Source organism: Cyprinus carpio, chromosome B6 (assembly GCF_018340385.1).
Source record: "Cyprinus carpio isolate SPL01 chromosome B6, ASM1834038v1, whole genome shotgun sequence".
Classification (NCBI taxonomy): domain Eukaryota; kingdom Metazoa; phylum Chordata; class Actinopteri; order Cypriniformes; family Cyprinidae; genus Cyprinus; species Cyprinus carpio.
The window spans coordinates 727505-744849 of record NC_056602.1 but is presented as its reverse complement, the minus strand read 5'-3'; the positions used below and the strand labels follow the sequence as shown (position 1 = coordinate 744849).

General features: G+C 37.2%; 1 long non-coding RNA gene and 1 pseudogene across 2 annotated transcripts; both read left to right on the top strand.

Moving 5' to 3' along the window:
• The window catches only part of LOC109078607, a 7737-nt pseudogene extending 1873 nt beyond the window's left edge, over positions 1 to 5864 (top strand).
• Positions 5865 to 11930: 6066 nt separating this feature from the next.
• Positions 11931 to 17137, top strand: LOC122137605. 2 transcript variants are annotated; one of them, XR_006154960.1, is made up of 4 exons: positions 11931 to 12072; positions 12160 to 12236; positions 15499 to 15609; positions 17070 to 17137. It is a non-coding gene; the product is annotated as an uncharacterized LOC122137605 (long non-coding RNA). The 2 variants fall into 2 exon arrangements; XR_006154961.1 differs by lacking the exons at positions 11931 to 12072; positions 12160 to 12236 and adding an exon at positions 15240 to 15401.
• Positions 17138 to 17345: the final 208 nt, after the last annotated feature.

The window sequence follows — 17345 nt, the reverse complement described above, 5'->3', positions numbered from 1 at the left end:
TCTCCCGAAACACATCATGAGACGCTGGATCGGTTCAGTTCAGACCGGAGGCTCTGGTGTTTCTGTCTTGTTTTCTAGAGAAAATGACAGAAGAGGAGAAACTGATCAGAACAAAATGAGTTTAAGCTTAATTAAAATGAAAACAGATATCTACCAGTGGGAACAGAAAGAGCAGAAACTCAGTTCGTTTTGTCAAATTTCTCAGAAAGACTTCAGTCATTTTACATCTCAAGTAAAACCATTTTGATTTAAGAATGTCTGAATATTTGTACTGGAAAGCAACACACAGAAACTGAGGAGGAACAGCAGGTTTTGCAGTGTTGCTGAAACCACAAAAGCATGTTCAAACTAGAAGTATAGCTGAAGTTGAAGATTCATTTTATCATAAACTACATTGCACAAAGTATATCATTTAACACTGCAAAAAAAATCCTACCGTAAATATATCAAAACGTAATTTTTGATTAGTAATATGCATTGCTAAGAACTTCATTTGAACAACTTTAAAGATGATTTTCTCAATATTTAGATTTTTCGCTCCCTCAGATTCCAGATTTTCAAATAGTTGTATCTCAGACAAATATTGTCCTCCTAACAAACCACACATCAATGGAGAGATTATTTATTCAGCTTTCAGATGATGTATAAATCTCAATTTCGAAAAATTGACTCTTATGACTGGTTTTGTGCTCCAGGGTCACATGTGACAGAAAAGGAGAAATTTATCAAAGTGAAGAGAGTTTACGCTTCAAGAACAAATATCTCTCTCGCACACACACTCACTCTCTCTCTCTCACACACACACACACACACACACACACACCACACACACAACACACACACAAACACACCACACACACACACAACACACACACACTCACTCTCTTTAAAATCTTAGCACACACACAGTACACACACACACACACACAACACAAACACATCACACACATCACACCCAACACACACATCACACACACACACACACACACACAACACACACACACCACTCTCTCTCACACTCTCTCTCTCACACACACTCACACACCTCACACACACACCCACACACACACTCACTCTCTCTCTCTCTCACACACACACACACACACACACACACACACGCACATGCAGCACACACACACCACACACACACACACACACACACACTGGAATGTGAGGTGAGATGTTCAGAGGCAGGACACACACTGAGAGGCTCAGAGGTCAGCAGCACGGTGCTTTCATTACACTGCAGCTCTTAAATGGGTCACATCGTACAATATCAGTAATACTGATGTATTTCCACTTATAATATGAGTAAAGTTTTTATAATTATTAATAATACATTTAGATCATTTTCCTACGTTTACTGCTCGCTTGTTCTTGCTGTGAAAGGGATGTATGCAAATGAGTGCATATTTACAGTAAATAGATACTGCATAAATACAAAAAAACAAATTTCATAAAACAAAAAATACAATAAAAAAAATAAATTCATTCATTATTATAATAAAAAATATTAATAAAAAAAAAAAAAAAAAAAAAAACAAAAACAAAATATAAAAAAAAACCATAAAAAAAAAAACCTTTCAGTGAACATTTTAATACAGATCCATATAGTATATATTTTTCCACTATAAAGAACAAAGGAAATGATAGAAATGTTTCCACGAAAGAATCAAATGAATGTTAATGTCTTTGTGACGATCAGTGCCAGTAAAGAAAGCTTATTTTCAAAGAGTGTAAAACCATTTCTAACTCGCTTTGAGAAGAGGTTCATTGGATGTTAGCGGCTCCCGTACAGTAATGCATGCAGCTGAATCTGAAGCCAATGTTGTGTGACATCAACTGTCCCATCAAGCTTGAGCTTGCGTGTGCGTTCGCGGCTCGTCGTTTGGTTTGTCTTCAAGCAAATGATGATTATTCCTGTGGATTTTGATCTGTCCGCTGTTTCCTCACATGTTTGAGAATCTGTGTCACGTTACACGCATCCAGGAGGCACACGCTGTCCTCGAGTGTTTGTTTGGTTTGTCTTCAGCGTTTCACTCAGATGATGTTGATTCATCACTCCAAAGAAATCACTCCTCCGTTTCCCTGGAAACAAAAAGCCACGGAGGCATCATGGATGAGCGTCCATCCACCCGAAAAACTCCCTTAAAACTCTACTAGCCATGTGAGCCGCTTTGACACAATATATCAGATGTATAGATGATTATTTTTGTAAAAATAGTCACTTTGATTGGTATAGTTAGTCCCTGCTGGAAGAAGAAGTTTGTAATTACACCATCTGACTGAATCAGACAAAATCATCCGTGCATTCTGACACAATGCTTTTTTTCCTCTTAATTTTGCAAGTATGAAATAAATCACTATTATTTCATGATAGTACAGTCTATATTAGTAACTGATTGTCATGCACTATATGTCTGGCCTTCTTCACAGCTGGACTAGGCTTTAGTAGATGATTTATAGCAGTTAATCTAATTCTGCTGAAATTCTGGTGAATCTCACAGTGAATCTCACAAATGCAGCAAATGTTGACTGAAATCTCCCTTCTGCCCTCTAGAGGATGATGATCGCTGAACAAACCATGCATTTCTTTCCGAATAACCTTTAAATGGAACGATATAATGACTTTTAATGAAAAGACAATAAGTATAATAGTCCTTATATTAGCTCTTGTCGTTTAATCTTTAGAGAGCTAATGCATTTTTTAAGAATGATTATGATGATTGGTTGATGAACTAAATCAATGAACCTTCACCAAAAAACTTGGTACTAATTTTCCTCTAGCAGCAAAAAAACTCTAGTTTAGAGATGTTTAGATGGCACATTAAAGTTTTCAGACAGATATTGTTTTCTAAACTGATCTAAAAAAAATACAGGATAGTTTCCTAAGATTAAATCTGTATTTTAGGTTTTCCTTAAAAATTATTTTCAGTTTTCATTTTAATTTTAGTTTAATTCTGAGTAATTTTGCTTTTAATATGTGCTTTTAAAATTTTAATAGTTTTTGTTTAGTTCCTTTAAAATATTGCTATTTAGGTTCTTTTGTATTTTAGTTTTTAATTTTTATTACAGTATTTTAGCTCCATTTTCATTTTTATTAATTTCCAGTTAGACATTTTAGCATTAAAACTTTAAATTTCAGTTATTTGCTAAGGCAACATTTATCATTTTAATTTAATTTGTCATGTAATATTTTAGTATAATTTAATTTTTGTCTGTTTTCAGCTTTCATGTCTAAGAACAAAAATTTTTAATAATGTTTTAATTTTCAGATAGAACATCTTAAGCACCTTAAAAACAAAAATTAATCTTACTAGCTGTTTTTTCATCTAATATTCCTATTTCATGTTATTTCAGTTTCTTTTAAATAGCAGAAATGTTTTCGATGCTTGTCTTCAGTCTGATGTGTGTCTGTGTGTTTCTTCAGGAGATGGACGGAGAGAAGAACTTCACCGTCAGCGCCAACATCTCCGACACACACCTGCTCACTCACAGCCTGTGGGAGGCGGTCACCATAGCAACCGTCTCCGCCGTGGTCAGCCTCATCACCATCGTCGGGAACGTTCTGGTGATGCTGTCCTTCAAGGTGAACAGCCAGCTGAAGACGGTCCCAACAACTAACTACCTGCTGAGCCCTGGCCTGCGCTGGACCTCATCAGTCGGCGTCTTCTCCATGAACCTCTTGACACGTCTTACATCCTCATGGGCCGCATGGGCTGCTGGGAAGTGTGTGGCCTGCGATCTGTGGCTGGCTCTGGATACCGTGGCCAGTAACTCGCCCTGTAATGAACCTGCTTGCTGTCAGTTAGTTCGACGACCCCCCCCCCCCGCTACTCTCTCCATCACCAGGGCCGCTGACGGGATCGCGCCAAACGGACGCCGAAGCGAATCGGGAATCATGATTGGATTGGCTTGGATCGTGTCTTTCGTCCCTCTGGGCTCCGCCCATCCTCTGCTGGCAGTACTTTGTCGGAAAGCGAACGGTGGTTTCCTGAATGGACAGTGTCAGATTTCAGTTCTTCTCTGAATCCTGTGATCACTTTTGGCACGGCGATAGGCCGCCTTGTTATATTCCCGTATCCGTCATGACCATCCTCTACTGTCGGATCTACAAGGAAACCGAGCGACGCACCAAAGATCTGGCCGAGCTTCAAGGAGTCAACTCTTCGACTAATTCAGACGCGCAGAATCAAAAGACTCATTCGTGTTTCACCTCAAAAGACACGTCCTGGACGTCCAGACCGGCTGAAGAGCAGCTGACCAACTTCAGCTACGCTTCATCCGAAGATGAAGAGCGTTCGGCTTCTCCTTGCGTCTTCCAGACGGAAAGCAGAGAGGAGAACTTCAAGACAAGTCTTGCTCGAAACAAAAAGTGTGTTTCTTACAAATTCAAGAGCGCTAATGGAGAGGAAAAGCCGTCTTCGTTCTCGTCTGCCGAGTCTGTGAACGCACCGTCTTCCTCCAAACCTGTCGAAGGCACGCTGAAGAGCCAGATCACCAAGAGGAAGAGGATGGTTCTGATCAAGGAGAAATAAGGCGGCGCAGAACTCCTCAGCGCCATCCTGCTGGGCCTTCATCCTCACCTGGAACCACCTACAACATCAATGGTGCTGGTCTCCACCTTCTGCTCCGACTGCGTCCCGCTCTCTCCGCATCTGGCATCTGGGATACTGGCTGTGTTGACGTTCAACAAGCACCGTCAAAACCCATGTGCTACGCTCTCTGCCACCAGACCTTCCAGAAGACCTTCCGCATGCTGCTGCTGTGGCCGCTGGAGGAAAGCAGCGGCCACGAGGAGAAGCAGTTCTGGTGCGGGACCCGAAGCCTGCGGCCGGAACAACACGTCACTGCGAGGAGACCTCTGGAGATCTGCAGACTTTACATTACACTCAGACTGCTTTCCTTAAAGGGATACACTACCATTCAGTTTTTGATGTTTTTTTAAAGAAGCCTCTTTGCTCAGCAAGGCTGCATTGATTTGATCAAAAATCTTTAAAAAACAGGAAATATTATTTAAATCTGTTAAAGTGTAATTTATTTCTGTGATGTGCAGCTGTATTTTCAGCATCATTACTCCAGTCTTCAGTGTCACATGATCTTCAGAAATCATTCTGATATGATGATTTGCTGCTCAAGAAACATATCTGATTATTATCAATGTTTGATAATTATGGAGAAATAAAAATGGCAAAAGAAAAGCTCCATAAACGTGTCTCAAAAGTACCGTGAAACTGGCTCCTTTGAGTCTCCTTTAATCAGAATGTGAACCTGGAGCACAAAATAACCAGTCATAAGGGTCAATTTTTCGAAAATGAGATTTCTACAATCATCTGAAATCGTGAATAAATAATCTTTCCATTGAATGTGTGGTTTGTTAGGAGGACAAGTATTTGTCTGAGATACAACGATTTGAAAATCTGGAATCGAAGGTCGGGAGCAAAAAAAAAATTCTAAATATTGAGAAAGATAAAGTCATCTTTTAAAGGTGTTCAGATGAAGTTCTTAGCAATGCGATATTACTAATCAAAAAATGAAGGTTTTGATATATTTCGGGTAGGAGATTTACTAAATATCCTTCATGAACATGATCTTTACTTAATATCCTAATGATTTTTGTCATAAAAAGAGAAATGTATTAATTGTGACTCATACAATGATATTGTTGTCTATTCTACAAATATACCAACCCTGTTGCTACATGATGACTGCCTCTCTGTGACTGCAGGGACAACACATCTCTATTCATATTCGAGGAGGGAAATGGTTTTAAAGGATGAATTCGCTACGTGCACTGGCTGTAACACCAATCTTTGTATTATAACAGTACCACGTGCAACCAGACAAGTCAGATCCTGTATTAGTCTGTCAGATGATGCAAAACCAGTCATTTTATGTCACTTCTCTGATTTTTGACAGCTCCATCCTCTTGTCATGCTACCACGTAGAATTACTTACAGTTCTATGAAGCCCGTTATTTATAACACATCATAAGGGTATTCTTATACCCTCGTTAGACCCCATATCTTTATGAACCAGCAAATAAGTAAATATTATAATGCATTAAAACTGTTGTTATGAGAGGAAACAACATATTATAAGGTTATTTGTAATACATTATGCAATAAAAATAAAGCCTTAATAATTACTAAAATAAAGTATTATAAAAAGAAACTCTTACAAAACAATAAAGTTAGTTTGAGTCTCTGAGACCAAATCCACAACAACAAACAACTAAACAACCATCAGAGATGATTTTCTTCATGTGTGTCAGTGTTAAAGGGCTAATGTTGTGTTTCAAAGGCTTGATGTTGAAGGGCCTACATGGTGTGTTTCCCCACCGTGCTGGTGGCGTGATGTTGATTGGGTTACCAAACTCAAAATGCCTTATCGTGCCATTACAAGAACAGAGAGGAAGAATTAATGAAACCCTAAAGAAACACTGAAGATGGAATATCGCCTTGATATATGACGTGATTAAAACTTTATTAAAAACGATTTAATAACTATAATCAATATTAATCAATAGGTGCTTGGAAGATTCGTTTGATGTGCCGTAAACAACTCAGTGAAGGTGATCAAAGATGCCAGAACTTTCTATTTCATCAGATTTATTGTTCTTTAACTCACTGTAACCCATGACCGTGTGTGATTTTTATATCAGTGTCAGGAGACCCTTTGGACTCTTCAGTACAAATAATTCTAACATTTAAATGTTTACTGAATAAAATGAAATATCTGATCCAGATAATCGATTCTAATGTGTTGAATGGGTTCATAATTCATGGCTACAACGCATTTAAAAAAAATTACCATCACACCACATATCAATCCAAGATACACAAAACAGAAATATTAAGTCATATATATCAAAAATATATAAAAAGGATTTTATTCTTAAAAATACATAAAAAATTAGTATATCTTTATGACCCCAAAAATAATTCTGTGCGTTAGGTATTTAGTAAGGGAAAGATATTTCTAAAAGAAATATTATCATAAAAAACAAAAAAAAAAAACAAAAAAATAAATGTATATAAAAAGAAAAACACTTTGCAAATGCTTGAAGACCCTTAAAATACACATTATTAAACCATTAAAAATTATCCAAAAATTAAAGTAAAAAAAACCATTAATTAAAAAATATAAAAACATAAAATTATCCAAAAACATAAGTATCAAAAACAATTACTGTAAAATTATCTATGAAGTTAAATTAGTGTCAAAAAACGTATGTAGTTCGTATTGAGGAACCAAAATATATTTAGCCTTTTCAGAATAATACACAAACTATTGAACAAAAATTTGCATCATGAAAAAGAAAATTTTCATTCATATAAAAACCAAAAGTTTATGCACGTAAAATACATTTTAGTTTGAAAATTAGTCAAAACAAGTTTTAATGTTGTTTTGCGTTTGAAAAAATTTAAAGGGGGGGGTTCCCCAAAACGAAGTTTTCATGAACAATAAATTCAAAGGAAAATAGAAGGTTTAATTAAAAATGAACATAATTATAAACACACAAAAACAAAAAATTCAAATAACGATAATTCTAAGATTATTTGGTCTTATAAATATCATGCAATGATAATAGATAATATTGTTCTTATAATATCATGCAAGGGTGCAAGGGGGGGGGGGGGGGTGTATATAACCAAACCCTCTTAAAATAAAATTTATCATAAATGTTGAAAAATATATATTTTGCAACCGTTTATTTTTTTTCCCTTTTTTTTGTGGTTCATGTGTAATTTGAAATTTCAAAGGATTTCTCAATTTTCAGTTAATAAAAAGGGGTTAATGCAGTAATAACATGGTAACATTCAAAACCTTGACATTTTTTCATATTCACTCAATGAGAAGTTGCTGATCAGATACAATATGGTTGAAAAATATTAAGTTATGAGCGTTTTATAAAATAATTCTTTAAGTACAAACATAATGTGAAAACAATAAGCAGATTTTGAATGCTTTATGAGTTGGAAAAATACGTTTTCCTTTTAGTTGGTTTTTCTGACCCTGTTGGCAGATATTTGTTCTTGTTTTACTCACTTTGTTTTACTCAGTTTCTCTTCTTATCTTCTGTCACTCTGAATCTCCAGTAAATGTGCTTGATTTAAGAAAGTCTGTACTGGAAAAAAAGACAGAGGAAGCACATAATTTTTTGCAGTTTTTTTTTTTTTCGCAGGATTTTATTAATTCCCATCCAAACACAAAGCTCCTTATGCAGAGTGGCATAGGGTTAATTCAGGATAATCAGAGTTTCGTCTCTGGCACGGGGTCTCCGGCAGCGAAGTCACTTTGAGCTGCTCGAGGGTTTCAACCATTCATCCAGGCGTATTTGCGACAGAGTGGTTCCTTGTTGCAGTCTTGGCTGGCCAGTAGTGATGACGGTTTCCGTAGCGGTTCAGGTTCGCGGCCGGCGCACGATATGTCGTACCACCAGGGGGTGGAGCCCGGGCCGCCGCCGCCGGTGAGCCTGGAAAAGGGGGTGATGGGAAGCCACTAGCGTGGGCTGCAGGTAGTTACAGTTCTGGAAGTAGTTGTCGTGGTCACGGTCTCTGGTGGTGAAGCGCTGGTTGTCGTGCAGGTAGTTCTCCGGTGTCGCAGCGTCAGGGCGCGTCCGCCCTTAAACAGTGCCATGGAACTGAAAGCGAGAACCCGAGTGAGAAACGCAAGGGGACGGTACTATAACTTGGGGCGCCCCCAGTCGTCCTCCACCAGCACCGGGGTCATACTCGCGACCGTCTTGTGTCAGCTAAGTCTTTGTCCACCCAGCTTGATGCCCGAGCTTGTACCCTCTGGGCCATTCCCGGCCGCGGGGTCAGCTGGTGCAGGTGCTCGTTCGCCCACACCAGTGGTTTACTCCGGTCAGGATCCCAGCCGGGCTTGTACTCGTCCCAGCCTGCGGTCTAGAATAAGTCCACGCTGCTGGTTGAACCGTGATGTGCTGACACCACGCAGTCCATAAACCACCGTCCCATCCTGCCCCCCGCATGGCACAGTAGACGGCGATGGGTGGTTGAGTCTCCGGGGGCGGATCAGATACGAGGCCGTGTCCCGAGCCTGACCAGCCGGAGCTCTGCCACAGTCTAAGTGAACAGTCCCGAGGAAAACCTGAGACAGAACAACATCAGAATCACAACTGAGAAACACGGCGGAGGAACAACAACACCGCAGCCTGCAGACTGATGGTGACAGTGAATTCACAATCGTATGAAACTGACTGACTCCACAACTGACTCATATGAATCATTGACTCTACTAACCTGACTCCAATGATTCACGACTCTGTTAACTGACTCCGCTGATTCATGACTCTATTGACTCAAATGATTCATGATTCTATTAACTGACTCAAATGATTCATGATTCTATTAACTGGCTCCATTGATTCATGACTCTATTATTGACTCAATGATTCATGAACTCTATTAAACTGACGCAACCGATTCATGATTCTATTAACTGGCTCCCATGATTCATGAACTGGGCTTATTCGGATCTATTGACTCAAATGGAATTCATGACTCTATTAACTGACGTCCACCGATTCAGTGACTCCTATTAATTGACCATATGATATCATGTCTCTGTTACTGGCGGTCCACGTGTATTCGGATGACTCTATTAATTGACTCAGATGATCATGGTCTTCAAAGTTAACTGGCTCCACTTGATTCATGACTCTATTGACTGACTCAAATGATTCATGAAATCTCTAGTTAACTGACTCCATTGATTCATGACTTAGTAAGTGACTCATGACTCTATTAATTGACTCCATAACTGACTTCACTGATTCATGACTCTATTAACTGACTCCACTGATTCACGACTCTGTTAACTGACTCCAACCACTCACTACACTACTAACTTAACCCAATCAACCAATCAACTACTCAAACGGACTCAAATGATTCATGACTTGACACTGGGTAAATGATTAGGACTCAAATGATTGATTCATGACTTCTATTAACTGACTATCACTGATTCATGACCTCTATTACTGACCCTCCCATTGATTCATGACTCTATTAATTGACTCAAATGATTCATGACTCTATTAATTGACTCAAATGATTCATGACTCTATTGACTCAAATGATTCATGACTCTATTAACTGGCTCCATTGATTCATGACTTTATTAATTGACTCAAATGATTCATGATTCTATTAATTGACGCCATCATGGCTCTATTAATTGACTCAAATCTCACTCAAATGATTCATGACTCTATTGACTCAATTCATGATTCAGGATGAGATCTATGAACTGGCTCCATTGATTACATGACTTTATTAATTGACTCAAATGATTCATGACTCTATTAACTGGCACTCCATTGAGTCATGGATTTAGATTAATTGCTCAAATGATTCAATGACTCTATGACTCAATATGATTCATGATTCTATTAACTGGCTCCATTGATTCATGACTTTATTAATAGACTCGAATCGATTCATGACTCTATTAATGGACATCCATTGATTCAGGCTCTATTAATTGACTCAAATGATTCATGCTCCTGGTCTTGTTGTGGATGATTCATCAGTGATGTTATTCTGAAACAGCGTTGTTAATTTAAACTATTAAAAAACGTTTTTGGTCATTAAAAATGAAGCTGAAATGAAATATAAATATTAATACATTTGAAATGTTGCCTTGGCAAGTAACTGAAAAACATATAAAAACATTTTGAAGTACAAAAGTACTAATACTTTTTAAACTTAAAAGTTTAACATATTAAAAAAAAGTAATTGTAGCTAAATAAATAAAACATGAAAAATAAGAAAATTGCCTTGGCAACTAACTGAAATAAATATATTTGTATATGTTGAAGTATGTTTAAGGTCAACTTTCTAAAACTAAAACAAAAAATAATAAAATATGTAAAAAATATATATAGAAATAAAACTAAATAGAAATATAAAAAAAGAAGAAAAAAAAGAAGAAATGTTGCCTTGGCAGCTAACTTAAAAACATTCACACTGATGTACTAAAATATCTAAAACTAAAATAAAAAGAAAATATGTAAAATGTATATAGAAATGAAGCTAAAAATAATTATTATATTTGTAGAAATAAAGCTAAATAGAAATATTAAGAAAAATAAGAAGAAATGTTGCCTTGCAACTAACTGAAATAAATGTTTAAACTGAAGTACAAAAATTTCTAAAACTAAAACAAAAATAAGAAAATATATAAAACAATATGTAAAGCTAAATAGAAGTATTAAAGAGTGAAAATAAAATTATTAGCATAAAAATTATTAAAACTGAAAATATCCTATACTGTAAGTGTCAAGTACAGTAAGATAATACTTTCTGAAGAAAACATGTTTGTCTTGACAATCCTTCATTAGTTAATCATCGGTCTTTAATCTGTTAGCAGGTGTTATCTCCAGAGTTTGTTTACTTGATGTAATTAGTCTTTATGAGAACAAATTACAATGAAAACGCCCTGAGCCCTGCTGACCCTCGCCCTCTGCTCTGACGGGTCAGATGTCACAGTGGGTTAGTGGAGCCAAATCTGCTCTAAATTCACTCAAACAAACGAGTATTTCTATATCTGACACACGAGTGCCTCAGTGAACGAGCTGTTGAGATCGATTCATTAGATTAACGAGCAATAAATGACAACAGCAGCCTAAAACTAGGACTAAACTGATCTCTGTTAACATTATTATAATTAAAAAGAGGCCCAGGTGAAGACAGGCATTTATTTCTGATGAATCATTCACAGGAAGATGAATTAATAATCACTGCTGATGTAGAACAGATTAAGCACTGATCTGACCTTTCTGTCCGAGGTTCAGGACGAGTTTGTGCTCCTCTGGAGCGAGCAGATGGATGTTTTTGGCAGGAAGCGGTTCGGTCTGAACGTGCGCCAGCAGGAAGAGACAAACCCACAGCCTCACCATCATCTGAACGAGAGACATGAGAATCACAGCCGGAGGAAGGATCTGCAGTCGCTGATGTGAAGAGTGTGTGACCGACAGCAGTGAGAGAAAGAAGCAAAGTGTCCACTATCAGCGCTGGACTTCAACCCGTCACTGCAAGGGTTAAAGCCTTTATCTGGACTCTTTACTGTAGTTTCATTTGTTTTATCTGATTCATTTCAGCCTTTGACTCTGTGTTGCAACACCAGTGACTGAATCATGACCTGATTACCGGCCGAACCCAGACCTCCGGCAGAGATCCGTCACAACATCACAGGAATCAGCCGTGAGTCTGTGCTTCTACATGAGAAACCGGTGAACGTGTGTCTGTTTTCACACATATGAACCAATCACATTCAGTAGAAATGAAAAATTATATTCTGCATGAAGAAAATCCTCTATTTTTAGTACCATTAACATTTTTTTGCAAGATTTATTACTGCAATGTCACACACACACACATACACACATATGTCAGTGTTTCGGGATTGTATGATTGCAGTGAGCATCTTATATCAGTTATCATGGACAATAATGAGATATTTGGGTGGAAAAACTTGCAAACTTGATATTAAAATATCATAATCTAAAAATATTTTAAAATTCTGTGTAATTTTCTGATGATTTTTTTGTATTGAATTTATTCTAGATCTGTGTTTTGATTAACTTTGTGTTTACTCCTCTGTGACGGGTCACTTCAGACACACACACACACACACACACACACACACACACACACACACACACACATATCTGCTATATTTAGATTTAGTCTCTGTCCATAAATGTCACAACTGGGCTCATTTGACTGACACACACACAGACACACACACATTCTCTCTCACACACACACACACACACACACACACTCTCTCTCTCTCTCACACACACACACACACACACTCTCTCTCTCTCTCAAACACACACTCACACACTCTCCCACATACACACACAATCGCACACACACACACACATGCGCACACACACACACACACACACACACACACAGCACACACACACACACACACTCACACAATACACCTGACACTCTCTCTCTCCTCACACACAACACTCTTTCTCACCACACACACACTCACCCTCTCTCTCTCTCTCTCACACACACACACTCACAAACAAACACACACTCTCACCACACACACTCCACACTCTCTCTCTCTCTCACACCACACCACACTCTCTCTCACACACACACACACTCACTCGCTCTCTCTCACAACACCACACACTCTTTCTCACCACACACACACTCACACTCTCTCTCTCTCACACACACACACACACACACTCTATCTATCTCTCTCTCTCTCACACACACACACACACACACACACACTGACACTCTCTCTCTCACACACACACACTCTTTCTCACACACACACACTCACACTCTCTCTCTCTCTCTCACACACACACACACACACACACACACTCTCTCTCTCTCACACACACACACACTCTTTCTCACACACACACAACCTCCACTCTCGTCTCACTTCTCTCACACACACACACGACACACACACACTATCCTCTCTCGTCTCTCTCACACACACACACACACACCAATAATTTATAATACATTATTAGTGTTTCTAATAGTTTATAATTTATAATAGTTAATAATTTATAAAGCATTTATTAATCTTAGTTAATATGAATTTCAGCATTCACCAAAACATTTATTATTAATATAATAATACATATATTATAATCAAAAGTTATTTACTGGATCTGAGCTGATATGAACTAACAACAGCGTTTCTGCAGGTTTATAAAATCATTTCAAGACCTTTTCGATTACATTTAAAGAAAATTTAAGGAGTCGAGCAAGTTTGAAAACACATCTTCCAACAAATTTCCATTACTTTTAAATTCATTTTAAAATATGAGAATAACTTTCACTGAACCTTCTGATCGCACTGCAAAAAACTGCTGTTCTTCCTCAGGGTTGTTCTCATCTTTGACTTGTCATTTTGTATTTAATGACCTTTTAAAGTCTTTCATTTGTAGATGAACTGAGACTGTTTAAGACCTGCAGAAACCCTGAACAATGAACAGCTGTGTTTATTAACTAACGTCCACGAAGATGAATAAACATGCAATGCTTGTTAATGCATGAACTAACATTAAGTATATAAGAATGAACCCCGGTTAATTAGTATAACAATACTCAAAAACATCTAAAAAAATAAAAACACAATATAGATATCAGAACAACAGTAAAACGATAGTAGTGTTTCACATATAAATGTCTTTACTGTTACTTTTGATTAAGTTAATGAGTCGACAAGTTGGGGGGAAATGAGTCGGGGGGGTTCACTGATAAAACCAGGTTTTTTTTTTTTTTTTGTAACCTCCATTAAAACCCCAAGAAAATTAAAAAAAATTTTAACAAACCCTTTAAAAAAAAGAAAAATTTTCAAAAACAAAAAAAAAAAAAAAGATTCTGCAGGACAACCGAAACAGACAAAGGAGGAACAAAATACAACAGAAGGAAAAGGAAAAAATAATAATAAATGGGAAGTATCAATACGTTTTGATTACAAAATAAACACAAAATTACTCAGCATCTGCAGGACAACCGAAACAGTGCGTACGGTAGAGGCGCGCCACGCAAGGGTCAGCTGACGCGCACAAACACAGATAGTGCTCACAGTTTACACGGAAAACAACAAAAATTCACACTCAAAACAACAAAACCCAAATTCACTATATTCTTTTCCTTCAAAGTTTATATAATCTTAGGCTTTCTCAATTACCTAGACTAATAATTCATATTCACTGGGTGTGCTTAATTCAGTTGGTTGAGTGGTTGTTAAGCGTGGGAGGTAAGTCATCCTTAAGAATTTACAACTCATAAAAAAAACTCAAAAAATAAAATCATACTAAATCATGAAAAATAAGAAATTATATTTTGAATGCATAAAATAAGGGCTAAAAATAAGATTTGACAGCTGATGTATAAGACTTAATAATTTAAATCATATATAATAATCTTTCCTCATTACAGTAAAGCCGGATTCAGATGAGCGAAGGCTGAAATGTCATATTTAAATTTTTATTTGATATAAGTTGGTATTTTTTAGCAGAATTTTTGACTGAAAATGTCATTCTGACCAGTTAAAGTTCAAACAAGCCTCAAAAAATTTTTTGAATGCAGAAAATTAATTATTAATTTTTTTTTTTTTTTTTGATATTTTGTTTTTATGTATCAATACTGGAGGGTTGTTCCAGGTGGATCATGATATTTCATGTTTTATTCATATGTTATTTAGTATTTGTATCTGAGTGTGTTTGTCTTGTGCTGATAAATGTATTAGTGTCATAACTGATTCCAGGTGGATCTCTGCAGTGCTCCATCAGAACATGACACACTGCTGTAAAGAGTGTTTCTGAGCATTAATACTTCACTAAATGATTCAGGCCTTGTGTACGTCAGTGCATCTGTGAATCACATGCATGCGTCTATCTTCAGATGTTGCGTCAGGTGACGCTCATGAGACTGTGCTGTGTGTGTGTGTGATCAGATGAAGAGATGAGGATGTGTGTGCTGCTGTGTCTCTGTGCTCTGATCTCTGCTGTCCGCTGTGTGCTGCCCGTACAGACTCAGCCTGAGCAGGTGCACGTCTCGTATCCAGGTGAGAGTTCACTCCTCATGACTGACAGCTGTCTGTCAAAGAGGCTCGGACTGCACTCAGATGAGTTTGTGCAGTACGAGAATAATCTGACCGTTTAATGAGGAAAATATTATGGTGCAAAACAAAGACAGATGGGTTTCCACGGAAGCCCTGCAGTTATTGTGTGATTTCTTCATACTGATGATGGACACTCATGTTTTGGCTCTCGTGAGTGTAATTCTGTTATATGCTCAGCTGTCTGGCATTTCATATTTGATTTAAAATCAGTTGATATTTTTTCAGCAGATATTGATTTAAGAATGCCAAATGCACATTTCACACCTTAAAAAAATAAGGCATGAAAATAAGGCATTTTTTCTAAAAACAGCTGAGGTTTAAAGACTTCACAATTTAAATAAATATAAATTTTTTCCTAGTCACAATTTCAGATGAGGGAGGGTTGAAATCCCATGATATTTAATATTTTATTTCATGTTAGCTGATATTTTTCGGCAGAGCAGTTATGATTTTTAACAGCTGAGCTGATGTTTTTAAAGATTTCACAATTTAAATAATCTGTATTTTTTGTCTTTGATATAATGTCAATTTCAGATGAGGAAGGGTTGTATTTTATTATAATATGATGTTTTTTCAGCAGAATTTGTTAGACAATGGGAATTGCACATTTTAACTCTTAAATTATATTTAAAATGCCAGAAGAAAATTAGGCGTATTGGTAAAGAGCAATTATGATTTTTGACAGCTGATGTATAAAGACCGCTACGATTTAATTAATATATAAATCATTTTTCCTCATACATTGATGACAGTTCAGGTGAGGATGAGGGGTGGAAAATGTTATGATATTTGTAAGTATTTATTAGATTTTATTTTAAGTTTTTCAGCATAACATGTTTGAAAATGTCAATATATCTATTCATTTTAGTTTTATTTCAAGCTGATATTCAGTTGCCCATTTCACTTAAAAATTAAGAAATATTTTTTAGATGTCTAATATTTTAGACTTTCACGATTAAATAATATAATAGTATATTTTTTCTTCATGGTAAAGTTGAAGCCAGTTTTGCAGTGTGAGACGCAGGGTGGAAATGATATGATATTTAATATTTTATTAGATTTTATTTGATGGTTTTTTCAGCATAACGTTGTTCGAAAATGTCAATATATCTATTATTGTTATTTTTAATTTTCAGCTTGATATTTAGTTGGTCGGCATTTCACTTAATAAATTAAGAGATTCTTTTTTAGATGTATAATCATTTTAGACTTTTTTCTTTCGATTTCAAGAATATATAGTAATTGTTTACATCATTGTGAAGTGAAACCAGTTTTCAGGTGAGGATGAGGGTGAAATGGATATTTATGTCCGTCTCTGTGTTTGTACTTTGCTCAGTGGACAGTAAAGAGGGTCATGTGGACCCGAGCAGGAGGTTATGACAAATGGAGCGTGCTTTCCTCAGGTGTGAAGAACTCGATGCTGGTCACATTGTCCACCGATGATGACGCCAGAGAGAGCGTTGTTGAGTACGGGTCCTGTGGGGAGGGAAGCTCTTCAGTCACACGGCGAAGGGAAACACAAGCGTGTTTATCGATGGCAGGGCCGGAGAAACAGGACGATGTACATCCACCGGGTCACGCTGACCGATCTGATCCCGGCCGCTGCATACGGTAACCTTCACACGGGCATCATTTCAGTGTGTGTGACCCTGGACCCAGAGATGCTGAGAGGTGTGTGT